Below are 24,296 nucleotides of genomic sequence, written 5' to 3' on the forward strand. Positions count from 1 at the left end.
TGACCCCGAGGTCAGGTCAACCAGCTTGTGACTGTGGGAGCCCGGAAATCAGTTCCTATTCTAAATTTTTACATTCCGTTAAAACATAGCATTCCTTTCATAACTAGGCTAATTACTTTATCCGTCTTTATGCGCACGCACGCACGCACGCACGCACACGCACACACACACACACACACACACACACACACACACACACACACACACACACACACACACACACACACACACACACACACACGTGCCTTGACTTAACTTCAAACAAAGGGAGCATTTAATCATGCCTTAAAACCTAACCCCCACAAACAAAAACGCACTGTAGTCTATAACAAGGTTTGATCAAACCCCCCGAGGGTGGGTCAGCGAGAGGTGATATTTGCCAACCAAGTTCGTTGACAGCCCAGTGCCCCGTTGATGGACCACAACACACTACAGACAGCTTTTCCAAAGAGAGAGCAACACCTGGCTATAGATCCTCCCCTCCCCCATACTAACCTCAGCGCTACTCGGCCACATGCCACTGGCCCAGGTGTGTTTCCACCGAGCGCAATGTCCCATGACAATCATCAACCTCGCCTGCCCCTAGACCTGCATATGGCCCAGTGAAGTGCTTGATCTCAACAATAAATAACCTAGACACGGTCCCCTGGGATTGGACGTGTGTGACGCAAATGAGCGGTCTAGCCAGGTCATTCAAGTGCCCGAGACGTAAACGTAACAGTTTTATAATGCCACTTAATGGAGGCATGTGTCGAGGTGGCTACCGTGTGCACGTTCGCTCGCAATAGCACTGCCAAAATCACTGAGCCTCATATGCTAGCACTTACTCAAATAGCTTTGGCTGAATTAAACAGGCAGCGAAGGCATTGCCTTACACTTAATAACAGTTTTCCCTGCCCCCATTTTTGAGAGGAATTGACATCCTGCAACATCAGCAAAGAGTGACGCACTGGGAGAAAAACTTGTGAGACGCCTTTAACACTGTCAAAGCGTTATGAGATGATGACAGATGATATTTGGGAGCTCTGGAAGGGGTGGCATTATGGGTGGCATTGCTCGTCTGTCTTTCTGACGAGGTGCTGTACTCTCCGATCTGCTTACCTATTCTCTAGAGGAGTGCGGTGGGCTAACATATTTAAATTGTCGCCAAAAAAAAGACATAACAAATCACTCCTATCACACTGTCTCTCTGCATGCTTTCAATTCAATCGTCAATTGGTAGGGCGCATTCACAGCTAACTGTAATTTTACCTATGAGGGCGGATTCCACCAGTGCTTTTCAATGGGAACGGAGCAGTTTGTTGCCATTCGCAGACTTTATCCAAAAGAACATTCACTCCCATTGGCAGAATCCACCCTGATAGGTAAAATTCCAGTTTGGTGTGAATGCGCCTAACAATTGACAATTGAAGGTAGAATTATTATAAATTTGAGGTAGAATTAGACTTCGGTGTGAATGCGCCCTCAAGACTGTTAAATTAACTCGACAGATTTATATGTAGAGCAAATGTATCAAAGGCAGAAGACTTGCGTTATACCAAAATGCAAATACCTGTGACGTCTCTTTTACTCAGGAAAACATCAGATTACTGTCAGTTAAATGTACAGTGAGAATTCATAGAATACTTGTATTCATAAATTGCTGTGAAATAAGCCTCGATTTTTCCAGGCAGACCCACATTTCTCCAGATGCAGAACTACTTAACAGTGGAAAAACCGCAACTACACCAGGGGTATCAGTGATCTCCAGACAGACTGGAAAATAGGCGATGCTTGTTAAAACATGGCAAAACTCTAGACGCAGCATACAGATGCACATAAAAATGTATCTATTATCTATCAGACCACATGATATTCACCATTCACCACAGCACTGATGAGAGGCCACCGCAGTGCCTTCCTTTGAAGTGTGTGTGTGTGTGTGTGTGTGTGTGTGTGTGTGTGTGTGTGTGTGTGTGTGTGTGTGTGTGTGTGTGTGTGTGTGTGTGTGTGTGTGTGTGTGTGTGTAGGTGTGTAGGTGTGTCGGTGGGCGGCTGTGGGTCAAAAGGCCAATGGATCCAGGCAGAGAGGCAACAGCACCATAAATGGCCAGATGGAAGACTTTCTTTTTATTTTAATTTTAACAATAAGCTAATATCTTCTTTATATGGCAGTGTGGCACGTGTCTGTGATCTTAAAAAACGAATTAAAGGAAGGAAGGAAGGAATAAGTATGCATGCTGTCCATATTTAGGGACTTCTAATGTTGTTGAATCAACCACGATACATTACAAAAGGCCCTCACTGAGTTTTAAGTGATGTCTCTCATGATCTCTAACCTTGGATCCCAGAATGAGACTGGAATTATAGGGCTGGCCTCGCGAGACTACTCTAGTGCTTGCCACTGCAATTCCTCCCCATCAGCTTAATTAGACACAGCCACACACACATTAGATGGTCGTTCTTGCTCCATGCACTGAATGGCTGGCTACAGTTCAAGGCAGCACAACACAACAACAACAACAACGACGACAACGGCAAAAGTGCAACACACAACAAGCAGCTTTCCAAAAAGCAGATTTCCAAGCCAGGGGAGACATGGGAGAGACACCCACATCCATATAGTATAGTAGGAGTGAATGACATTCGAAAGCCACCTGGAACTCAGATGATACTGCAAAGTGCAAACACGACAACAATATAAATGCACGTATGGTCTTGGAGTGGAGGTGCGTAATTGAACATGCAGCGTCTCTGCAGGCGTGTTCGGAGCTGTGTGCATGCGTGTGTGCGTGCGTGCGTGTGTGCGTGCCTGTGTGAGTGAAAGAGAGAGAGACAGAGAGAGAGAGAGGGATTACAGTCTGTGTAAAACTCAGTGTTAATAAATGGAGAAGTTGCTGCTCACCGTCTCTCTTGGCTGGCTGTCACACAGTGAGTCCTAATGCAAAAACCAACGTCCTGGAGACTCTCAGCAGACTGACAGTAAACTAACCGCCTCAGCCCCGAAACTTTTTCCCTCTCTCGCAGCCTCCCCACTTCCACTGATCCCCCTCCCTCCACACTCCTCTCTCTCTCTCTCTCTCTCTCTCTCCTTTTGACTTGCCCTCCCTCTCTAACTTCAGCACTTCCTGGGCTGCTGTTTACGTTAGCTCCAATCAGGCCTTCCAAGAAACGCTGGCTGCCGCTAACCCCCTCCTCTCCTCTGCCAAACAGCCATTGTTCAGTGGGGACATGTCGGTCAGAAGTGCGTGCGTGCGTGCGTCTCTGTGTGTGTGTGTGTGTGTGTGTGTGTGTGTGTGTGTGTTTACACGTATTCCCTTTTGACTAAGGTTTTATGTGTCTCTAACCCGTTGCCACTTTGCAAAGCCATGGATTACTTCAAAACAATATCTGTCAAGAAAGGCAGGAAGACAGAGAGAGAGACTGAAACAGACCAGGCTAATGGCAACACAGTTAATGTCAGAAGAAGTGATGGAGAGAAAGGATGGCGAAGGATTTGATGAACAGAAGAAAGAAACAAGCAGGGAAAGGAGGGGGAGAGGTGGGGGACAGGCTTCTTGCCTATATAGCTTATTAGCTTGCCTTACTGACACACACATTTTCCTAACTGAGAAGGAGGTATTAGGGTGGGGGAGTTCGGGGTATTTAGGGTCAGGGGGGGGTGTTCCTGGTACTTTTGCTCCAAATCCACCAGTTTGTTGTTACAAACCACGGACCGAAGGCTCCACCCATTCCAGACCCCAGAGCGCCTTAAAGCTCCGTCTCAAGAAACAAGACGTCTTCACTGGAATCGGCCATGGATTTTCACCACTGATACCACTGTCCCACAGCTCAACCCCACAGTCCCAAACTGACCCAAACCAGATGAGCACCACGCCAGCCCAGCCCATGTAGGGCCCCTGGAGGGGAGAGCTCGGGGAGGGCCTAGGGGGGACTGGGAGGGTAATAAGAGAGAGAACAGAGGTGAGGGCTGAAGAGTACATGAGCCAGGTTCAGTGGTGCTAAAAGTACTTACATTCTTTACTTAAGTAAAAGTATCAATACTGCAATGGCGAAATACTCTGTTACAAGTGAAAGTCCAGAATTCAAAATTGACTTAAGTAAAAGTACAACAGTATTGGCTTCAAAAATGTATAATAATCTTTTGAAAATAGCAGATCTACAAGCTCACAATGGGTCGCACTGGCATCGTGACACATTGTGAGCTTGTACATCAGCTATTTTCAAATGGCTGAAATGTATAAAGGGCTGAAGTGGGTATGTTTATGTATGTTTTGTAATAATAATCCAAATCTCAGCAAGTAACAGCTGGTAGTACCGTAACTACAGTTTACAAATTAATGTAGTAAAGTACAAATACCTCAAAATTGTATTAAACCCATTTTGGGTGGGAACCCCTTTTGGTGTTAGCATCATGTTATGCTTTACTTATTGAAAAATAGCAGATTTACCACCGAGTGGCGCGCTACGAGCTTGTAGGTCTGCTATTTTAGAAAAATCGAAGAACCACTGACATAGAAACATAGCTTTTTCAGAAAACTGTCAGGACGTAGAAGACATTTTTTTAATCTGATCTCAGGTCAGAATGGGTACTTAGGTGAATGTGCTTAGTTACTTTGTGCCAGCTGCAGGTTGAAAGCAGCACAGAGTATTTGGTTGTTGGGTGTTATCTGTTCTGTCTTCACATCACGGTGACACCGTGGGGGGTTGTGTGACCGACCCATGCCACATTTTTGGGTACGATGCCGATCTAAAATGTGGGGAGAGTCCAGTCCACCACCGATTACTTAAAAAAAGTCCTAAATGTTCTGATAAAGTTGAAAAACGAATTAATATTGTGCTCATCCTCAGCACACAGGAGGTGATAATTATCTGTATCATCAGTTTCTGCAGACACCGATAGCTGAAAAAAAATAATTTTCACACATAATAAGAGAAGGGTGCGTACTGCGTAGGCTAAGTGCCAGAAGGTATAGACTATAGAGAATAAACTAAGAGACTCTCACCCACTGTCTATACTAATACATGTATTAGATCACCGTAGAGCGTTGATGAAATAATGCCTATATTTGACTTAGTTGCATAATCACATAAAAAGTTAAGAGGCATTAAGTTAGGGCAGTGTGCATGCAGATAAACTTGGCGCTGATAGGTTCTAACAGTTTGTGAGATTAGCTTCAGACAAACAAGAATGAGCGCTATAGATCTTTTCAACCTGCAGCAATACGACTCTAAAACTACTCATCAACAGACACAACGCACACAGACAATCTCAATGCACAGAGACAGATTCTAAATGACTAGCCCAAGTAGCTTCTTGCAGAGCCACATCATTGATTAATTACAAAAAAAAGTCAGACATTATTTGCCTGATGATTGTTGTCAGTATCTACGCAGTATAGGCAGATAGTTCTATTGTGCCATCCTAACTCAAATGCACTCAAGTACGAGAAAGAAAAATCCCCAAGAAAACACTTGGGACGTGTGCAGAGACACACTACATGCTCAGTCACACACCTCCACTCCATACGTGCATCATTTACTCTCCGTGTTTGCAGTATCATCTGAGTTCCAGATGGCTTTCCAGTGTCATTCACTGTGACTCTGGATATCAGTGAAGTGTTCTCTGTCTCCCCTGGCTAAGGAAGCAGCTTGCTTGCTGTGCATTGCAATTTTGTTGTTGTTGTCCTGCTGCCTTACATACATACACACACACACACACACACACACACACACACACACACACACACACACACACGACACATGTGCATGCACATTGCACACACATCATGCACGAATGTACAGTATATTGAATGGGCCCTATCTTGTACCACCCCTTTCCCCTTATCCCTGAATTATAATTATATATTATTTGCCATTCCTGGCTCTCTCTCTCTCTCTCTCTCTCTCTCTCTCTGTGTCTGTCTGTCTGTCCGTCCGAAATAGCATTTGTTGACCACCAAGTGTCACTGTTGTGCAGTCTAACACATACACACATACACGCACAAACGCCAGGGAAGAGGGCTTGTACAGTACAGTACAGTACAGTACAGTACAGTACAGTACAGTACAGTACAGTACAGTACAGTACAGTACAGTACAGTACAGTACTACAGCACGAGTAAACTTCATAACCACTCACTTCAGACTGGTCTGATTTTTTACCATTTTGAAAAACAAAATAAATTTCAGTTTAAAGCTCCATCTGATTGGAACAACGTGTCTGTTTCTTTGAGATCAATTACATCATTTAACATTTTCAAGGCTTCTTTGCTTGTAGACCTGAAACCATTTGTACTTGTTTTTGATTTTTGGAGAGAGGTGTGTACTTTAATGCTTGATTATTCTTTTTATCTTTATCTTTATTTTTATTATTTTCATTATTAGTATCACTATTATTAGTATGTTGTTAGGTGTTTCAGTGCAGTTGCTTCTGGTCTTGATGTAGTGTTTGAGTGGTTTGGAGAGCATCTATGTTTTGTTGATGTTGTAAGTGTATTGTTCTGTGTCGACATGTTTAATGTATTGTATTCATTCACTGTATTCATTGTGTTGTGCCCGAGGACCCCCTCTAAAACGAGATGATACATCTCAAGGGACTATCCTCTAAAGGAAATAAAATTTCAATACAAAAAGCCGATCTACATGTTTGGAGATGAGCTTGGAGATGGGCTATTTGAACTACTTTAAAGGTGTTTTCAAAGTAGTAAAAAATGGCAAATAGGTTTAGGGATAAGGGGTACACGTCTGCATACATATACAGTATACTGTAGCCTTATGTATGCAGACATCATCATGTTATATGTTGAACAAGTACACACCATGCCTGCAAGAAGACAGGCAAAGCAAAGCCGAGCAGGATGTGAGGTAAGGTAAGGTGAAAGACAGACTTTGATGCAGTGATTCAGACAGAGACACCCGTGGGTGGGCACGCACGCACACGCACACGCACACACACACACACACACACACACACACACACACACACACACACACACACACACAGCAAGCAAAAAGTTCAAAGCAGCTGCCTGCTGGCACAAAGCGGCTCAGTTGAGAGACGCTTCATATGTGAATAGACAGAATGTGCATTGTCACTCCTGCTCGGGCTCAGGTGCACGTGCACGGCCACGGACCATGTGTCAGCATCCTGATCTTGCCCTCCTCCAGCTATAGCGCTCACACAATGACATCCTGTGGAGAGTCATGTGCAGAAAGGCACAGAAAAACCGCACTGAGAAATTGCCGAGTCTCAAATGTTGACTCGGAGCAAAGGAGTGATTTATGGAGCATATAACAACAGGAGGGGGAGGGGGGTGCAATGTACTGTGCACAGATGTGCGTGCGACGCGTGCGTGCGTGTGTGCGACGCGTGCACGGGCATGCCTTGTAAGAGAGGAAATGCCTCGACATCACTTTAGTCCCCTCGGCAACAAACACAGTCAACGGCGGTTCCACCACTTTGACTAATCCTTCAGAGCCAAATCCTTCCTCCGCCACTGAAAAGGAGCCCAAACAAAACAGGAAGACACGATAAATCAAAACATTTCTTTTTTGGAGGGGGAAACGGCAGCAGACGGAGAGAGAGAGAGAGAGAGAGAGAGAGAGAGAGAGAGAGAGAGAGAGAGAGCGCAGGTAACGATTACACCTGAGGCTATTAGTAGAGGAGGACCCCGCCACCAGTCAGCTTTTAGAGGAGCGAACAAAACAAACACCTTGTGGCGTCAAATCCTCTGAATGAACCACCTGCATCCCTTGGAGGAGACTGAATTACACTGTGTGAATGAATGTATAATACAGGTACAAGTGTCAGTTGGCACACTTTCACTGGCAAGCACACGTGAACGTGCATCTTTGAAAGATGAAGCTGAAACTGACACAGGCTACTGGGGATTGGTAATGGTGGGTTGCAGGTGGTGTGCTATTCACAGCTGTTATAGTGGGGTTTCATAAATGAATTAATAAAGGTATAAGTATAATATACATCTATAAAGTTTCACCACATTAATGTGAATCCTAAGTAACATTGTCAGATCTACTTCAGGCCACAAGGAAGTAAGGGTTGGTAATCTGATACTCTCACTTAGAATGCAAAGCCCATGTTTAATAGCACAATACATTATAACGATTCATATTCTTGAGTGGTGCAACTGGGTCTGTCCGAGCACAAAAATAGCGTTATAGCGTTTGTTCACCACCAAGTGTCACTGTTGCGCACACACACACACACACACACACACACACACACACACACACACACACACACACACACACACACACACACACACACACACACACACACACACACACACACACACACACACACACACACACACACACACACACTTTATAGTATTCAGCATCAAGTATTACAGAGAGATTTTTACTGAAGCTGTGAATTATTTACAAACATACAATTTACTGTACCATGGATACCACGACTAGGGATGGCAAACGTTCCCCCCAGACTAGGAGTGCTGTGGATTCAAGTGGATAACAAATGTGGCATATTTTGATTATCTTTCGATAACATCGTTAATCGCAATTATTAGTGCCACAATAGTCGTGACATGTAATTTTCATATTGTCCCATCCCTATATATTCAACTCTTACCAGCACTGTACAACACTGCAATCTAAATCAATGGACTAAACAGGGCTAAACATCTATTGAAGGCTAAACAGCTATTGATTTAATCACAATCTGATTCGTATAGGGCCAGTGCATAGGGAGGAGTTTCATTCATAACGGGTTATTCTGGTTGACATTTTTCTGCCTACCAGTAGGCTAGTATAGGCTATAGTAGTAGGCTGCGAGGCTATTTTTCCAGCCTCATTGTGGAGACATATGGGCCTACCAGCTACCAATAAAGATATTAATTTTTTTTAATAAACACTGTATGGTTTGGGCGTCAGATGACAAAATAACATAACCTTGATCCACAACAGTAATGGGTCTGCCCTGTCGTTTTTATACCCAAACTTGACCATGTAGATGCTTAAAACGTTGCAGTGCGACGTGTTTTGAGCTTGTAGATCTGCTATTTTTGCTTTAAATCCTGAATTATTGTTTTTGCCATTTTTGAATGTGGGGGCCGCATGTGGCCCCTGGGCCACCAGTTGTCCATGAAAGAAGGGCACCGTGCAAATACATCAGTGTACTGTAAATGTCCCTAACGTACTAATCAATTAGCAGTGGTGGAAAGTAACTTAATGTACATTTACTTAAGTACTCCAACATTTTGAGGTATATTTGCACTTTACTTGAGTATTTCCAATTTCCACTACTTCTTCACTACATCTCGGATCCAAATATTGTACTTTACTTTTACTCCCTACGTGTATTTGGCAGCTTTAGTCACGAGTTATTTTGTGCGTCGCACATTGTGACGGCATCTATTTTCAAAAGATTTGCATACATTTGAATTGGGACATTCTGCATAATGAGTACATTTTGAATACCGGACACTTTTACTCTGTAACAGAGTATTTCTATATTGCAGTAGTGATACTTTTACTTAAGTAAAAAAACTTTGAGTAACTTTTTCCGCCACTGGTGAAGGGAAAAAAACACTATGAGGCCAGTGTGACGACTATATGTCCCATTCTGTAGCATCATGTGCTGCACTGAGTGACAGACAGGGACACACAGCGTGCTGAGGGTGAGGGCAGACACAGGGTCAGGGGAACATGTGACTGCGTACGACGGCGTATGCATGATATAGGAATACTGTATGCATGTGTCTATAACAATGCGGTTGGACGTGGAGTCCATTCCCGAGAGGAAAGCGAGCCTGTGAGTGTGTTATTTCAATGTTGGTCGCTCGCTCTTGCAAGTCATTTGCTCTCAGAAAAGAAAAGCTGGGGACACGGCGGGAGAAAGTTATAGAGTGAGAGCATCCAAGATGGCTGGTCTTTACTGTGATTATGGCCCAGACTTTGATACAGTGCACAGGAGGCAAAGTGGGGTTATGTCAGCAGCACTTATATTCCCAGAATAGAATGAGAGTGAAGCATGCACTCCAGGGGACTGTGGCTTTCGTCCCCTGCTCTCCCAATGCATTTCCATGTCAATGACTAGAATGTTTTCTTCGTATAATAATAAATAATAATAATAATTCAATGACAATAAAAAATGTTCACAAAAAGCTCTCCAACATGGCTAACCATGCTAATAGGGAATTAACAGAATGGTTGGATCGTAAGGTGACTTAATGAGTGATTGAAAGTGGAAGACACTAATTGACCAAGCAGGGATCAGTATCAGACAGCGGATTCAACTAGAAGAGAAACAGTTTCTCATCCCACTGCCCAATGTCAAAACTGACTTATAATGTTTTAGCAATATCGACTAAAACAATGTCATCTAAATCACTTTCAAAATTATAGGAGCATTTTGTCAAGAAAATGTCACATTTTCAACTGTTCCTACAACTGACATAGCGATCACATTATACTGTGTTACACCCATGATGCAACAGGCTGGAACTTCAGAGAGGCAACATTAAGTTAAGACTGCCAGAACATGAACAGTGTAGTCACTGAACATGAGGATGTAAAGTGGAGTGGAGCCACTGGCCATGGTTAGAGGTTGAGAAACGGCAGAGACAGGATGGTGAAATGGAACACAGAGCATGCAGGAGGAGAAATGGGCAGAAAGACTACAAGTATCATTCTACACGGTACATTTAGGAGTGTTCATTTAAACCATGAAGATCTGAGATCGATTCTACAAATGCCTTCTAAATCAGTAGTTCTCAAACTGTTTTGTGCCAAGGACCCCCCAAATTGACCGTGGACCCCCATCTGAAATGTTTTGTGACAGGATTTTACCCACTTTTTAACTTGTAAAACTGATGTGACAATAAAGCTGATTCTGATTGTATGAAAAGTAGATATAGGGAGAGAAAACAGAGAGAGAGAGAGAGAGAGAGAGAGAGAGAGAGAGAGAGAGAGAGAGAGAGAGAGAGCGAGAGAGAGACGGACAGCAGAACCACCACCAGCTGGTGCGGGCACTGGAACTGTCAGACTCTGGTCTTCTCCACCTGGTTCGACATATGTGCACCTTTTTCTCTCAGTCTCACATCTCTCCCCATTTTACAACACAAAGTATTTGAAAGTTATTTTTGAGCAGGCAGTAATACCATCATCATCATCGAGTCAGATCAGCGTGGCCCGGAGAATAAGGTTGAAATAATTTATTTTCATTCTGTGTGTAGTACTGACGTGCACATTCATTTTGAGAAATGTACACACGTGAGGATTACAGGGCAGATTATTGCATTTTTTACAGCGTCGCCAAAATGGATGCAGAGCCTAAAATATTAATAAGACTGTTCAAAAGGAACAAATGAACAAATCCTACTTACTCCATTATGACAGTCAAAATAGTGAATTTGTCTACAAGGCAGACTAGGATTGGGATCCTTTATGCTTTTAACATACATTATTTGAACAATTCCGGTTCTTTAACGATTTCCTTTTAACGTTCCGAGTCCTTAACTGAGAGTGTACAAATGGAACCACATGGTGAGTCTATGACATTTTAAAGTTTGTAAATGTGTTAGGCTGCGCAACAGTGACACTTGGTGGTGAAAAAAACGCTATTTCCGTGCTCGGACGGACCCAGCCAGATCCAAACATTGCTGGGCAATGGAGTGGCTGCATCATTCAAAAAAGAAATCTTAAGGCATAATTGATGATTGTTAGTTGTACAACGACACATTAAGTGGGGACTTCTTGACCTTCATCAGTTATTTATTGCACTTACACCTGTGATACTTTAAACTGTGAATACTCTAGTACTTTATATTTATATACCTTCTCTGATTGCAATTTTGCACTGATCTCTTGTGATACTCTTTTGATACTGTACTTGTACATTGCTTCTATTGTGTATTGTCTATTGTGTATTGTCTATTGTGAATTGTCTGTCTGTTTTAAAAAACGTTGATGTACTACTGCACTTTTGCCCAAGACAAATTTCCCCTCGTGGGACAATAAAGTATATCTCATCTCATCATCTCAAGTGTCAGCTGTCTGGTTGAGAAATGGGCCTTGATCACTCAAGTGTGCATTAGTTCCCAATACCTTCCTGAATTCCCATTCATAAGAGGGGGGGCTCCCTGTTTTCCTGTCAAAGGAACAGCACTCCAGAGGCAAGCACAATAACAAACAAATGTCTCATGAAATATGCAACAGTTTGAAACATAGTCAGGCCTCGATAGCAAACACTTTACTGTCAACCAGTATGAGAAGACGAGAGTGAGATGAGAGAGAAATGAGCTCTGATTAGCGGGCTCATTATAGTTTTTACTTATTTTGATTCTAGAATATAGATATACACACACACAGCAACACAGCACACGTTTATAGAAAATAACTTCAGTCACAATATTGGGAATAAGTGTGCTAAATTTGATATGAGTAGCCAGTTAGACATAGTTTTGCAGTTAAAATGCCGATATGATTGATGGTTGGATTATTCAAGTAAAATATTTAAGTTGCTTGTTATTAAGTATTGCTACCACGTAGGAATGTCCTCTATAGTTGCACTGATTTACAATGTTTGGGGACTCATGCTCCGGGATTCAGAGAGAAGTAGAGAAGATCAAAGAGAAAGCGTGAGTTATCCCCCAAAGGGAGGCAGAGAGAGAGAAGGCAGAGAGAGAGATATTTCAGCCCAGCCTGATGTGAGAGGAGAGGACAAGGGCAATGAGTAGCCAGCAGGACGTCTCGGGGTGTCTTATAAAGCTATAGACAACAGAGAGCTAACAGTTCACTCACATCAGCGAGCCCAGCGGCACAGCATTTGTTCACTGGGGGCCTGGAGGGACAGCCAGCCACACTCTCCAACACTACTGCAACCAATGACCTAGCATCTGCCTACATGTCTAGTACACATGTATGAACGCGTGCACACCCACGCACGCACGCACGCACACACACACACACACACACACACACACACACACACACACACACACACACACACACACACACACACACACACACACACACACACACACACACACACACACACACACACACACACACACACACACACACACACACACACACACACACACACACACACACACACACGTGCATGCTAGTCAACACATTTCCACTGTACAAACAAATTACAAGATTTTACTTTACAAACCTGAACAAAGCCTGAAAGGCAACAACACTTCCATGTCCATAAGCAACAGACTCATCAAGTTTAGTTTCTAGAACATTCTCTAGCCACATGGTCCTCTGAGGATTTACTCTGACTGGCATTGCACAGTTTTATGGCAAGGCAAGTTTGTTTGCATCTATATAGCACATTACATTCACTGTCAGAAGCAAATCAAACTAAAGTTCTGCACTTACTGTGTAAAATATTTACAGATTAAGAAACAGATATAACAAAATCTCAAGCATGAAAAACACGTTCAATCAATACCAATCAGAAGTTGGGGCAGATTTAAGATTTTCTGGCATTTTCTCTCCAGTCTCCATGGAATAAAACATTATGTAACTGGAAATGTTAGATAAGAGGTTCTGAGGCCTTTCATAATCCATCTACGTTCTCCAGCACAGTAATTTCACATGCTGATGGTTAAAAAAGACAGAGATAAGTGTTTATTTGACATTGTAAAATTCAATTCAACAAATGGGAACTGACGGACTGGCCAATTTGGCCATGCATGTATATTATGTCTGAGAAGAGAAGTAGACAGAGCAATAGTCTGACACTGATGTCTATTTCTGAATCCGCTCTCCTCAGCTATATTTGGGGATTACATCGTGTTGTACAATGGACAACTTGAATCAGTTTATGTGTGCTGAATTGGAATGAGCATTTCTACTGTAGCCTGTATGTCCGTAGAAAACAAAACCTAAGACTGGGAGATTTGGAAATCACGTATCATATTTCTTGGTGTTCTTCCTGGAAGTATTAAACTCAGGGTGTTAACATCAGTTCAACACAAGTCCCCCTATTCTCTCCATAGTTCAGAAAGACAGCTGGCTTAACCACTTAAACCCTATGTACTTTGTTGACTGGGGACCCTCCAGGGCTCTGTACTTTTTTCCCTCTACAACAAAACCTCTTTGACAAAAAAAGAGCAGATTGCGATGCCTGGTGAGTATTGCAGATAGGCTATTTATCGGCACACGTTTACCCCAAAATAGGAACGCTAGTGTTCATATGGTTAAAATTCACACTAAAATACATTAAAGACTACATCAATACTGTGATAGCTTTAGCTGCCTATAGCTTAAAGGACCACTTCACCACTTTTCAACCTATCTTCATATAATAGGTCCATTTTCGCATTGCAACTTTTCAGGACTAGAAATCCTGCAGTTTCTATTAGCTTGTATTCCCCATCGATGATGTCACTGGAAGACGGTTTCTGAACTACCCACAGTCCTCCTATGAGACACAGACCGAGTAGAAAAAGATTTTTTCATTATTATTAGTGAGGACCTATATATGAAGATAGGTTGAAAAGTGGTGAAGTGGTCCTTTAACGGTTAACCCATTAACACCGGGAAAGCATATTTGTGCTTTAAGATTTCTGTGTTGGCTATTCAAAAATATCAGATGTAATCTCACACTTAATGCTGCTACTTTTGGACATTTTTGAAAAATCTTGAAAGTGTACTGATTTAGAGGGCATTTGTAGAATCGGCCTCAGGTCTTCACTACACTAACTGTTATTTCTACATCCACACATTTTCTGGGTAGAGGATGAGGATATTTATTCTGATCCCTGGCTCTAAGTCACTGCTATTTAATACTGTAAGATGCTAGGAAGCAGAGGTTCAGCTGTCAACCACATCTCTCTGCGTTACATTTTTCAAAGCAGGAAAAGTCAGTAAGAAGTTAATCATCACGGCCTATTTAGTAAATGAATGCCAGTATGCCACATTAGACACTCACAAAGCTGAGTGAGGAGTTGGTAGTGAGGAGTTGGGCCTGAAATGCTAGTAGTTGCACAGCTGGGGGCACTATTACTCACTCACCTGCAGCTACTGATGTTCTGGTATGGAATTGATTCATGAAACTCACTATTGTTTGACTGGTGGAAAAGGTGGTATGAAACACAGGCATTATCAAAAATAAGATAATAATGTGTTTCCTATACTAACTGTATTCATAAGTGTATGGAGATGAACACAAAAAAGCTGTCATCGTTCTTACATGGGGCAGAGTTCATACAATGACTACAATGACGGATTCAAGGACAAGTATTACACATAGCAGTATGTACGTAACATATGCAACATGTAAATCAGGGGTGGGTAACTTTGATGATGGAGAGTGCTAGTCCCTACTATATTTCCACACTCTTAATTAACTTTGTCATTCCATGTCACACAAAAGTAGCAAAAATAGCCGATCTACAAGCTCAAAACGTAGATCTGCTATTTTCTTATTAGAATTGGCATTTTTATTTAATTTCAAACGCATTAAGTTATACAAATAGATTGAACATAAAAATACTTTTAATACTAGTATAATACTACCAGTAAGATGCCTGAGGGCGAGAAGCGACCTCGCCCTTTGTTGATGGCAGACTGCTGGGCGAGCGCTAGCGCTTTGGCATGGGGGGTCAGAGTCGGTTCAACATGGAATTAATTCTGTACTGGCCATATAAGGAGCATGTCTTGAGTGTACATGGTTTGATGAGGTCAGATCAACATATGGAATGTCAGAACAGATCCATACAGTATATGGAGATGATGGAGATCTAAGGGTGGTAGCGGGGACATTATCTTGAGTGTACAGGGTTTGATGAGGTCCCATGAGGTAGGGCCCGACCTTAATTTTCGGGCCTGTTGAGAACTCTAGTTTTCGCCGGCTGCCGGGCGTGGCTTCACTAATAACTTTGGGGCAGAGTCTAGAGTTTGAATGGACAGGTGGGCCTGTTGAGAACTCTAGTTTTCGCCGGCTGCCGGGCGTGGGTTCACTAATAACTTTGGGGCAGGCTCGTCTAGAGTTTGAAATTTGAATGGACAGGTATAAGTCAAAAGGGAGACATCGAAGAGGAAGAATGGATGGGGCCAACATATAAAATGTCAGAACAGGTTCTGACATATATCCATATGTGGAGGTTTGAGGTCAGATGCAAGACTTTGTTTGTGCCATCTGCAGTGGTTATTTTAAATAAGAAAATGTTTAAATAGGCCTATCACCAAATCCCTACAGCCCATGATCACTGTTGCTGTGTTATGTGAAATGCATTTCATATTGTATTATAATGCATTTGTGTATTCTAGGTATTAATTGTGGTTTTTATTGTTTGCATACTGGCTGCCGATGTGCCAAAGGCAAATGTGTTATGTTAAATTGAATGGACAATAAAGTATTTGTTATCTTTATCAACCAGCAATTACAGTATAATTCCATGCATAGAGAGTGTGCATAATCAGTGATCTAGCGAGGGATGTTAACTGTGGCAATCCAACACAGTACAGTACATGACAATTACTGCGCCTATCAAACAAGGTACAGTACATTCCCAATTGGCCTGATTACTACGTATAATGATTTTTTCCTCCCTATAATACAGTAGAGGTACACAAGACATGTTGCCCTCTTCTAGGAGGGCCTTTTATTGTCAACCTACTATTTCCGATAATTGGACGTAATATTTCTCTCCTCAGCAGTCTTTAATGAGATGAGGTCTGTGCTGCCTGTGTTGGAAAAGAACATTGTGATATAGCGGTGTGCTCGGCCTCCACTCCTTCACTATGCTTTTAGCTGATTGCCGTAACATGGAATAAATCAGTGCCATTAGTTTGCCATTAAACCTTAGTTGGAACTGAGAGGGACTTAGATTAGACTTTCACTGTCAACAAACGGCTAATGAGAATCTTGTACACATTCAGGGCTATGAGAGAGAAAATGTTGGTAGAATTACAAGTTATAGTGTTATTATGTTGCCTTATGCTTATGCTATATGTTCTGGGTCAATCTGAATGTCATCAATGCCACCTGGGCAATGGTTCTCAAACTGGGGGTTGGGACCCCCAGGGCCGGGGGTCCCCAGATTATTAGCTTCATTTTTCAACATTGTTTTTTCACGCAACAGTAAACAAACCAACATGAGTGCATACAAGGCATCTACACACTTCTAAAGTTACAATTGAATGACTTTTAAGTCACATTTTGTGCCCAAAACGTCCACAGACATCCTAGGAATTACCGCATGCAATGTCAAAAAGTGGGTCTAAAAGTGGGCACCCTGGGTCACCATTTTGAAAGAATAAAAGGGCACATAATGTGTTAAAATAGCCGATCTACAAGCTCACAACACTTGACACTGCGATGGTAATGTGCTTCTATATATTTCTCAAAATAAATCAATTACAAGAGCTAAACCATATATTACACATACCAAGTATGTGGATAGTTTGTGACCCAGTGTGCTTTTGCATATACGTTGAGTCTACATTATTGATGAGCACACACTGGCTAAGTTGATATGCCTCCAAAACAGAGGGAACCGACTGAATAAGCAGATTTAATATGAGTCTGAAATGCAATACACAGAAAAAGATTAGATTAAAAATAATTAATCAGCAATAGTACTCTTTTATGGCTACAGTTACCTTCAGAGAACACAGTAATTGGTTTTTATTAATTCATCAACTTGTCCTGAAGTCTTTATATGAATAGGGGTCCATAAAAACAGTACGGCTGCTTCACGCACAGTCGCACACGCACACGCACACGCACACACACACACACACACACACACACACACACACACACACACACACACACACACACACACACACACACACACACACACACACACACACACACACACACACACACACACACACACACACAACCCACCCCAGAGGACACAGCGACCCTGACCTATATCTTTGGTGGAGCAACTCACCCCAATAAACATACACAATGGATTTACAATGCAAACAAACATTTGGGTTATAAACAGACAAAGCTTGAATGAACCCTGGTTCAACATGTCCCGCACTTCCCTCCTACCCTTCCTTCCTTCCCTTCTTGCCCTCTCTCTCGCTTTCCTACAGCACTGTAATATAAATAAATATGTTTAAGAAGTAGAGAAAATCAAAGCAATACATTGTGAGCTTGTAAATGTATTATTTTCACTAGTATACCGGGCAAACATCTAATTCATTTTTTGGGGTCGCTTTTTTTGGTCCCTTTCTCTCTCTGTCCTTACTCCTTCCACCTCCCTTGGCAAAGTTGGCACATGTCCTTTATGTGCACTTATGGAAACACAGAGCAGGGGGCGAGAGAGGAAAGGGAGGGTGGGGAGGGGCAGCTTATACATCACTGTGATTTAATGTTCCCTCGTCCTCCACTTCGCATCACATGGTGTGAACATTATCAATATTTTTTATGAGCCTGAGCTTTGGCTAAAAGCAGAGGGGCATTGTGCAGCTCAGCTCCTGTCTGAACTTGTGTGTCATACTGAAAATGCACGAGTTGAAGGCTATATCTTTGACTTATGTTAGGGACAACATAAATACCTAAATGACTGAACTTCACACAGTAGTTGTGTAGCAGTCTAATATCTCCCCCAGTCCATAGGGATATCCCTTATTCCCTTTGGTCTAGTGGTTAAGATGTTGGACTTTCACGTGGGAGACCCGCGTTCGAATCCTGGGTGTTACAGTTGCATGTTTCAAACTCTGGATTATATATATAACTGGATTATAGTGGTTTTTCCTCCACAAAGTCTAGTTGCAGTATACAAAATAAAGGTTATTCCTTGGGCTGTGTAACTGACACACTAGAATCCACTAGCCTCACAATCTCCTCCTCATTCTTCTGCTGGGGCTTGAAACTGGGACAGCAATGAATAACAAAAACATAACATAACAGAGGTCCGACCAAAAGAACATTGTTTAATCATCGGCCTCAGACAGACTAGACTAGCTTCAGGATCATCTTACTTTTTTTGACTAGTAAAGAACAATAAATCAGTTCTCTCAAACTGCCCACACGACCTATCAGTTTCCTTAAGGCGCCAGGGGTCAGGCAAAGAGCAAACACGCTGAGTGCCCTTTCAGTGAAAAGAATTGAGACATAGGAGTTCTGGTTTCAAGTTACTACTAGTTCCTCTTCCTGATCTTAAAACCCTGAGCATGCCTTCAGGAATGGTTTGAAAAGCTCCCTCTTATGCACTGATGGAGCGCCCACTTCCTCTCTTTGGACATTAGCCTATAGAGCGTGAAGATGGCATAAACCCAAGTGAGGCAAAGTGACCTTAGTAGGGAGTATCGCTCAAGTAACAGGGACATTTCACAGAGGGGGAAAATATACACTAGTACTGACTACTGAATCACATTACCTGAAATAGCTAGCAGCAAATCTCTCCTTGCCGCATGACAATAAAACTGCAAAATACTATTTTGGCTGGTGTATCTCCATAACCGCACTATCCAAGTTCATCCGATTCTATACACAGTAACATTGCACGCCTGCATGTAAAACTGTCAGCAGTTGACGTCAACAATGCAACTAGAATGGAAACAAGAAGTGTAATTTCAGACTCTGAGAAAGTCACAATGCAGGGAAGGAAATCCTGTTTACCGGCCTAAAGTAAGCAACCTTCTATTCTGATTTAGGCCCAAGAATAGAAATGAACTATAGTAACAGCCTTACTGTACATGGAGAGTGATGAGTATAATGATGTCAAGTGGGGGGCATCTAGAGATCATCAATGGTAATCTGCTTTTTGGACAGTAGATTTACATCTCCTGCAGTATGCTCACCCCTGTGTTAAGCTGTCTCACAAGACAAAGTCTCACAAAGGGAGTACTAGTAGTATATACTGTACTCGCTGTATAGAAATAGATGCACAATAGCCATGACCATGACCAATTGGCCATTGGGGCTCATTCTTTGTTGTTAACAAGTTCTTACATATTTTCATATGTCCATGAATAAGGACCACTGGCATGTCATTGACTATTAACAGTTTTGGCCATATCGTACATAAACACAAGATGATTTTCCCATAATGTTTTGTATTTTCTCCAAAGTCATACAAATTTGACTGAATTTGAACCTTAATAAATCAATGGCTAAATATTATCGCTAGTAGGCGTGGACGTGTGCATTTGACTTTTCACCAGGAACTATTTCCATCTAGGCAAATAATTTCATGCATTCAAATGCACGGAAATGCGACATAACTTAGCCGTGCAAAGTGTGTTTCAAGTCTCTGCAAGTTGATTTGCATACCGTACTGAAATGAATGGAAACAAATGGCTTCCATGAATGAAAATGTATACGGTATGAAAAACTGTCTGGCAGTGATTTTATGTATAGTATATACTGTATAGTATGTTTACCGTAAGTTATAGTCAATGGACATTCTTTTATGAATTCTCTTCTCTGTATTTTAACTTGACTTACTGTTGCAATTAAGTCTGGTGGAAATACAGTAGCTGTTTAGTATGCTACATGCATGGACGCACAAACAGTATTATAATGACCTCAACCAAACAATGTAAAATACTAATATAATATTAATGAAATGTCAATGTGTTGACAAGACTTTTTTTTAACACAGCAGGAGATTCCATTTGCACTATCTGAATCAAGTACTCTAACAGTTTCATAGTGCGTGTAATATTCAGTGTATAAACAGCAGCAGCAGGCGTGTATGCATGTACAGAACTGCGCGCGCACATGCACACACACACACACACACACACACACACACACACACACACGCACGCACGCACGCACACACACACACACACACACACACACACACGCACGCACGCACGCGAGCGCGCAGTGGAATGCTGTGTGCCTGAAGGGCTCGTCGGGTTAGTAGACGGAAGGCAGAGACCATATTGATTTCTGTGTTGACTCTATCAGAGGAAGCCCTGAGGGAAATGTTGCATCCGCTTAGAAACACCAGTCGCGAGAGAATTAGCCATATTCATGCCTGAGGCTACAACCACACACCTCATACATCAATCTGAGAGACGGAAAGGAACTCTAGTAGTTATGTAGTTATGTCTGGTTCTGAAGAATGACAAGCTATTGGTTCTAAATGTAAAAAAAAAGCCTTGTAGGTCAACTGTCATAGCTTAGCTGACCCATTTTGGGCGGGAACCCCTTTTGGTGTTAGCATTATGCTATGCTTTAGCTATTGAAAAATAGCAGATCTACAAGCTCATAGCGCACCACCGAGTGGCGCGCTACAAGCTTGTAGGTCTGCTATTTTTGAAAAATAGTACACAATACCTTATGTGGATTATGTGGTCGACACACACCCTATTCTTCTTCTCCCCTTTCTTTTTGTTTTACACCTGTAAACCTGTGATGTCACAATAAAGGTGAGTATATAACTATTGATCAATATGGTTTATGGTAAGAAAAATAAATAAAGAAAAGACAAAGAAACACAATTCTATGATAAATGATCTGGTCAATAAGCTGGTCAATATTTAGCCTACAAACCAACCGCTGAGTCGCTGACCAGATGTGTCCATCACTCGTGTCATATTGGACAGTCAAAACAGGCTCTGGAAGTTAATTTGTGCCACAAGTTATAACGCTGTGACTCGGACAGAGACAGGGTTGGCACACTGTGACGAGTTCTTTTGTCTCATCTTGCCCAGATAGCCTCTCCCCTTTGTGTTGTTTATCTAAAGAGTAGCTCTAGCAGGGGAAAGAAACACATTGACTCTGAAAGAGCAACACACACAAGACCAGACAAGGTGATACAAACACACATGGGGTAGTCATGTTCAAAGTCGTTTCTTCTTGCTCAGTGGCCTGATTGTCATCTGTTTGGACTGAGGGATGACTCACATCCACTAATGTCTGAACACAACACAGCTCTGACATCTCCTGACTCGTGACTCCAAATGATTCATGCTCAGATTAACTTTATTTTCCATTAAATCCAGCCTTGGACTACTGTTTATAGTAGTCACATGTGGCTGTAGCCTATGCATATTGCTACCTAGGCTTCATCAATCTGAGTCTCCATCCCTTCTGTCCAAACAGAGGCCTTCTGCCCCCTTAAACCTTAACAAACTACAGCAGAACCTGAATCTGTCCAGCTCCATTCCCCTATTGACTGTCCTGTCTGTTTGTAACTTTGTGTGTTCGTTGCTGCTGTCTGACCAAAATGACACTTGAGGTCCACCTGTATAAATAAAGGTAAAAAATAAATAAAATAGCTCAGCACATAGCCTAGTATAGATAAAGGTGAGTTGTCTTGAGTTGACATGAGCTAACTGCCAATGCTGCCATGGCAACCATGCCAAGAAACGACTTGGTTCTTTTCTTCTTCTTTTTTTTCTCCATATACAGCATCGGCCTGGATAACGGACATCATTATGGTCGATTCACGTGGTCAATCTCATCTGCTCCTGTGGCAGACACACACTATATTTGACACTAGAGTCTAGTAGACTATGATGTTGTTTCTTCAAAGAATAGCATCAGTAATTACCTTTTTACTGTATATCATATGCTTACAAACATCGGGGGTTCGCGTCCATTCTGCTTAAAGGGGATTGATATGGACAGTCTAACCAACCAATTATTACATGCTTCAAAGAGAGGAGTAAAGGGTAAAGAAAACGCCTTGTCATTTAGATGCTGCTGCGATTGTCAGTTACATCAAAGTAGAGGCTGGATGATGGGGCTTGTCTGTGAACCCGTCTCCCCCAAATACCCCTTTGGCAGATCTCATGAGTGAAAACGTGTTTGGGACGTTGCACAGTGCACCGTCAGGCAGCGTGCCGGAGATGTCTTAGACACCGAAAAATGTTTATTCTTAGTAAAAAGCGGACCCGATTTGCAACTTGTGCCCGTTTATTTCCACCTAGAACAAATCTCTTCGCCAAGCTTGTTGATGTGTAATTATTGGCCGATATTCCCCACAGAATAATGAGAATATGGATGCAAGGAGTTCAAGCAATTAACCAATTCCAACGCAGGTGTGTTGATTGTAAGACGGCAGAAAAATGACGGAAACAGATTCCAGTTAACGGCATAATGCATTCGTTAAGGAGAGGAAAGCATTTTGTACACTTTAAACACATGAGACGTGTGTGACTGCAACTAATGCCTTCTCTTGGTTCTGATGTCAACGGAAATGGAGGATCTGTCACCGTCCTCCACTCAAACTCATTACCGGCAGCGAGCTGCTCCTTTAAAAAAATTTGGTTTGTGAATTTGTTATTTCTAGGACATAAAACCCCATCTGTTTTAAACAAACAGACGTGTGCATGCAAACTGTGCCAAACCGGCGTCTATACAATGTTTTCCAGAGCCGCCAGATGCCAAAATGTTGCACCACCTATTTTGCCATGCCATCTGCCAGAAGCCATGTGGTGGCATCTCACAGTCCATTGACAGCGTGCATTCCAGCTACAGTGCAACTAACACATTGGCCGTGAACCATGTGTTGCGCACTTTGCTTGCCAAACACACACGCACGCACGCACGCACGCACGCACGCACACACACACACACACACACACACACACACACACACACACACACACACACACACACACACACACACACACACACACACACACACACACACACACACACACACACACACACACACACACACACACACACACACTTCTTGTAAAAACTGTTCTGCTCATAGAAGTAGACATGTACCCACACGTACACACTACAAACATACACACACATGCATGCACGCACGCATAAACGCACACATGCACACGCTTTCCACTTTGTCCTCTTGTAATTTGAATTCTAGCATCAAGCTATCATTAGAGCATTAATAGAATACAGAGACGTGTGGAGACAGTGGTGAAAAAGCAACAGATTCTGATAGCAATCAGTGATGCTTCACAGGCAGCTGGAGTCAGTGTTCTCTGCATTCATGTATAGACAACTCTCTGTTATTAAAAACCACCGCTGAAATGCCGCTGAGTACAAGGAGAAACAACATACCCCTCCTATGGGCGGTGAGTAAAGCCTGGGTGAGTGAGTAAAGGCGAACGCAGACAGGCTTTATGAATCTTTCTTTGCTCTCCTGTTGACTCACTCCATCAATCAAACAATAGGTGAGGTCATCCAGCTGCGGCGTATCCATGACTAATTTGACCCCAACTTGGACCTGAGAAACACACCCTGGAATTGTGGGATCAAAGCGTCCACCTGGCTAGACCAAAACTGAAAGATTGACACTCAGTCTGTGTCCGACATAAGAGTCTGGGAGGTTTGGAGATAGCAGGGGGTTGATAAGAGAGAGGGAAGGAGAGCCAGAGAGAGAGAGCCTTGGTTATCAGTAAGCCTTTCCA

The 24,296-nt window shown here is 42.5% G+C and overlaps 1 protein-coding gene across 12 annotated transcripts in view; it reads right to left on the bottom strand.

Annotated features, from left to right (window-relative positions):
* kiaa1217 (KIAA1217 ortholog) overlaps positions 1-24,296 on the bottom strand; it is a 145,872-nt gene that overhangs the window by 87,541 nt on the left and 34,035 nt on the right. The window contains exon 1 of one of the 12 annotated variants that reach the window (XM_080793436.1): positions 2,884-3,029. The exons of the other annotated variants lie outside the window; for them this stretch is intronic. The gene's annotated coding sequence lies outside the window, so the exon portion shown is untranslated. Of the gene's footprint in view, positions 1-2,883; positions 3,030-24,296 lie in introns of those variants that run through there. 12 annotated transcript variants of the gene reach the window in all.

The sequence above is a fragment of the Protomyctophum bolini genome (assembly GCF_963924005.1).
Source record: "Protomyctophum bolini genome assembly, chromosome: 21".
NCBI lineage: Eukaryota > Metazoa > Chordata > Actinopteri > Myctophiformes > Myctophidae > Protomyctophum > Protomyctophum bolini.